At 35.4% G+C, this 5,146-nt stretch overlaps 1 pseudogene; it reads left to right on the forward strand.

The window, feature by feature from the left end:
- The first annotated feature begins 178 nt into the window (after positions 1 to 178).
- LOC103584039 lies at positions 179 to 4,450 on the forward strand (annotated as a pseudogene).
- The last annotated feature ends 696 nt before the right edge of the window (positions 4,451 to 5,146 follow it).

A 5,146-nucleotide genomic window follows, 5' to 3' on the forward strand; every position in this document is an offset into this window, starting at 1 on the left:
ACTAAATCACCTACTGACAGCTCCTTTTTAATCTCCCTTTCTTCATAGCTGCTGGTTCTTAATAATGCTATCCTGGCCTCCTATGAGATGCAAAACTTGTTTTGATGAAAAAGTAGGCCAGACATTCCGGGGTGCTGTTCCTGAAAACTTTTAACTCTCATGGCCTGCTGGACCTCAGGTTGGCCACTGGAGAGCAAAGAAGAGAACGGTATTTCATGGGCAGCAGACGAGGAGCTTCATCAGGAACCAGCAACAATGGAGATAGGAGCCAAAGGTCATAGAATAAGTTCACTGTTAGCCATAGGACCCAACAGGGTAGTTTGTTGCCTGTGTGACTTTTCTGGTCTTAATAATATGGGCATGATGCTTTCTAAGGGATTTTTTTTATGGGTAAATTTTAGAGAACTGATGATTTTATTCATTGTAGTAGGATGTCGTCCAGGAAAGATTGTACAGACGACTGAAGCGGAAGTTCGGTGCTTATGTATCAAGTCTCGGGAGATCTTCCTCAGCCAGCCTGTTCTTTTGGAATCAGAAGCACCAGCGAAAATTTGTGGTATGTAAATGGATAAAGTTGGAAACAACTCTTTTGAATCATGTTTTCCCTTCCATATTTACATTGAGGATAATTTAGGTAAAATGTTTTTAAATTTTTAAAAGAGAAGATTGATAGGTTTTATTAAATAAAATATAAAAATGTAAACTTTCATAAAAAAGACAAAATATTTGGTAAATATACAGCAGATAAATAGATTGCTATTCTTTATATATAATGAGTTCTTAGAAATAAATGAAAAAGATTATATAACAGAAAAATAACAAAAAATAGGGAGAGGCAAAACTTACAAGAAATTTAGACGACCAGTATTCATAAGGTCCACAGACTCACTAGTAATAAGTGAAATGCTATTCAAAACAAGTCCCCAGCTCTAGTCAGACTACAAAAAATGTCAAAGATTGATATTTAGTGTTGTCAAGGATGTGAAGAAATGGGAATTCCAGTACACCGGTTAGAAAAAAAAGGTGTAGAATTTTAGGAGTCAATATGGTGATATCTGTGGTCTTCTAACTTTGTTATGATAATTTAAACTTATCTTGAAGACACATTACTTTACAATTTGTATTTGTTCTTTAAGTCTTCCAGTGGCTTTTAGCCAAAAGCAAAAACTTATGACCTTATGTTGAGTGATCCCATTTTTGTAACTAGAAATATTGCTGCTTAGAAAGTCACATTTTTTCTCTAATTCACATAACATTAGGAAATTATATAAATAATGTATCTGGCTTTTGGTTTGATAATGCAGGTATTCTTTGTAGTAGTTACTAAGTGTGTATGACATAGCTTTTGTGGACTTACAGTCAACCTTTGCTAGAACAAGGATACTTTGCTACATGCAAAAGTTTTCTTTCTCCTGTAAGTTTCTTAGTGATCCACATTCACACCATGTAAACTGCAGGTGCTTAGTGTGCTGTTTAAATACTCTTTATTCTCTTTCTAAATGTGGTTTATTAAATCATGTGCTTAGTGCTTCTTTGTACACTGCTCAGCAAATAAGATACTAACTAAGTAAATGTTCGTTGAATGGATTAACAGGTAGTAATTGGGAATTTTGTGGAAGCGATCAGTCTCTTCTATGAATTTAAATAAAGCAAATGTATTTACTTATAGGTGAACTTAAAATGATTTGAAATACTCTTTAAAAGTACTCTTTAGGGCTGGCCCGGTGGCGCACTGCTACAGTGCGCCGCTTGGGAGCGTGGCGGCACTCCCGCCGAGGGTTCGGATCCCACGTACAGACCGGTTCCTGCTCACTGGCTGAGTGAGGTGAGGGCGCAGCACTGAGGGTTGCGATCCCTTGCCGGTCCCGGTCCGGTACGGGCGCGGCACTGAGGGTTGCGATCAGTTGCCGGACATGAAAAAAGACAAAAAGGAAAAAAAAAAAAGTACTCTTTAAAAGGTTCAATGTAGAAATAATTTGAAGGTAATAGAAGTTATTTGTACTACATATTTCTAAGTTCTTGCTATATCTCTTCCTATTTAGTATAACAAAGTGACCTAAATTAAATTGCCAGATAATAAGATAATGTATTCATTGTCTATTGTTGTATAACCTATTACCCCACAACTTTGTGGCTTACAACAACATTTATTTACCATCTCATAGTTTTTGTGGGTCAGGAGCTTGGACACAGCCTGTCTGGGTCCTCTGGTTCTGGGTCTCTCTCACGGCTCCAGTCCAGGTGTGATCTGGAGCAACAGTCATCTGAAGGCTCAACTGTGAAAGGATTCAGTTCCTTATGAGGGTGATGGACTGAGGGCCTCAGTATCAAATTAGAAGTTGGCTGGAGGCCTCCCTCAGTTCTTTGCTACATGGGCTTCTCCATAAGACAGCTGCCTTCATCAGTGAGCATGGAAGAAGGTAAGAGTACAAGCAATGGGGAAGTCACATTCTTTTGTTACCTAAACTTGGAAGTGACAGCCCATCTCACTTTTGCTGTAGCCTATTTGTTAGAAGCAAGTTGCTAGGTGTAGCCTGCATGCAAGGGGAAAGGATCATACAAGGGTATGAGCATTGGGGACCATTTCATAGAAGCTGCTAACAACACTTAACCAATTTCTCTAAAACTAACTTCTGTTTTTAGGAGATATTCATGGACAGTATACAAATTTACTGAGATTATTTGAGTATGGAGGTTTCCCACCAGAAGCCAACTATCTTTTCTTAGGAGATTATGTGGACAGAGGAAAGCAGTCATTGGAAACCATTTGTTTGCTATTGCCTTATAAAACCAAACATCCAGAGAACTTCTTTCTCTTGAAAGGAAACCATGTGTGTGCTAGCATCAATCGCATTTATGGATTCTCTGATGAATGTAAGTGAATATAAAAACTTAGAAAGTGATAAATGGAAGCATTTCCTAATAATTTTCTGGTTCAAAAAAGTTCTTTCAATTCAGAGTATTTTCAAAATATGATCTACCAGGCATAGGCTCAGGAAGAAGAACCTGACTCTGGAATACATGTCACTAATTAAGTTGGTTCCTTGGGATCTCCTTGGTCATGGTGTTTTAGATTGACGGCAGTTTACGTGCCTAAAGAGGCCCTCTTTTAATCAGTTTACCTGGTTAAAAAATATATATATATATATATATATATCAAGCTGAAAATGGAGGTCACTATAGACAGTGGCTTCTGTTTTTTGTGTGTCCATTAAGTTTTAGCTGTCCCCATTCTTGTGATATGACAGAAGCTCTTTATTAGCCCTGTTACAAGAACTATTGTGAATTTCTGTGAAACTTTTTAAAGGTTGAAGTTTGTTATTAGAATTTTAGTTTATGCCTACAAATCTAGAGAGGAAAGGGTGTTGAATACTCTGGAATATCCTTATATTATTGTATTTTTATTCATCAGTATGAAATCACTGATTTGCTGCTGTGTAGTAGTGTTTCCAAGTGCAATAACTAAATTATCTTACTACATTTTATATTTTGGTTTTGTTAGATAAGTATGGGAATGATTATTCGTGTAGTTAATTATAATTTAGAGTCACTTACAATGATTTTCAAATTGAATTCATTTTTTACTGCTGAATTCCTCATTAAAGTCTACTTTTGCTTATTTCCATCCTTCAGTATGGTAGAGTCCTATTTGAACCCATATCTCCTAATTCATATAATAACTTGACAAATGTGGAGGACATTTTATATATGCCTGGCACTATTCTAAGTGCTGGGAATACAGCAATACATGGGACAGATGACCTCTATTCTCATGGAGCTTATGTTCAAATGAGAGTGATTCTATATTTGATTTTATATTGCATTTTTATTTCTGAGATGTAGTGTGTGGTTTGAATTGTTTAAATCAGACCAGTAGAGAGGAAGTTTATTTAACTGGTGCATATGTTGAAGGGAGAAAAGGAAGTAGTAGCCTGTTCGATTGTTTCAAATTTTCCATATTACAGTGATCTTAAAAGACAAAATTGTTTGATACATTTGTTTTATAAAACATGTAGCACAATCTTTGAAGTCTTTGTAACTTTATTAAATGCATATTTTATTGTTATTCTTATTTATTTTATTTATTACTTTTTTAAAGTGTACAAATTACAATTATTCATTATGGAAAAAGTGCTGTATAACTATAAAGAGGAAAATTGAAATAATTCAGAAGATGGAGAACTCATAAGAACATTTTTGGGTTTTTTTATTTATTCTGTTCTGCTAGTTCTTTTTATAGGCAAACGAACGTTTAATATTAAATTGTTTTAACTGTCTGCCTATAGCTGCCACTGTGGATGAAAGATCTTCTGTTGTCATGGAGGTTGACTAGTAAATTTGCCTTATGGATTTTTCTTATTGTGCTTTTATTATTCAGAAAAGACCTACGAAGGGGCTGGCTGGTTGGCTCAGTTGGTTGGAGAGCGGTGTCATAATACCAAGGCCAAAGGTTTGGATCCTTGCACTGGCCAGCCACCAAAAATAAATGAATAATAATAAAAAGGAAACCAGAAAAGACCAATAATTCTATGACAATTAAGGTGCTATGGAGAAACAAAGCAGTGCTCGTGTGAAAACTCAAGTGATTAAAACTGTTTTAAACATGGCTAAACCCTCTTTTCATACTTAGAAATTTATGATTATTTATAAATAATGAGCATTTAATATTTATCTTTACAGAGTTTCACATGTAAATAGTGTTAAGTAGAATTTCGTTTGGAAAAGATATTTTCCACTTTGCTTCAAGTTTTGAAAGAAAGATACCCCTGTTCTCAGTAAAAATGAGAGGATCATTATCTTTCTGCCTATATTGAATACTTTTCATCAGAATCCGAATATAATTGAGTTTGAGGCTTCATGCAATATGTCTGCTTTGGTCCTAAAAATAATTGTTTGGTAGGATGTTAAGTTATTTTGTATAATTTTTGAAATAAGCTTGAATATATAAAAGTTCACTTGAAAAAATTAACATACGTGTCCAGTGCTTGGCTGGATGCCATGGAAATATATAGATACTGTATTAGTCCATTTCTGTAGCTTATAACATAAATGCCTGAAACGGGGTGATTTGTAAAGAAAATGAAATTTATTGCTTACAGTTTCAGAGGCTGGGAAGCCCAGAGTCCAGGGAACACATCTGGTGAGG

Source organism: Galeopterus variegatus, unplaced genomic scaffold (assembly GCF_000696425.1).
Source record: "Galeopterus variegatus unplaced genomic scaffold, G_variegatus-3.0.2 Scaffold37689, whole genome shotgun sequence".
Classification (NCBI taxonomy): Eukaryota; Metazoa; Chordata; class Mammalia; order Dermoptera; family Cynocephalidae; genus Galeopterus; species Galeopterus variegatus.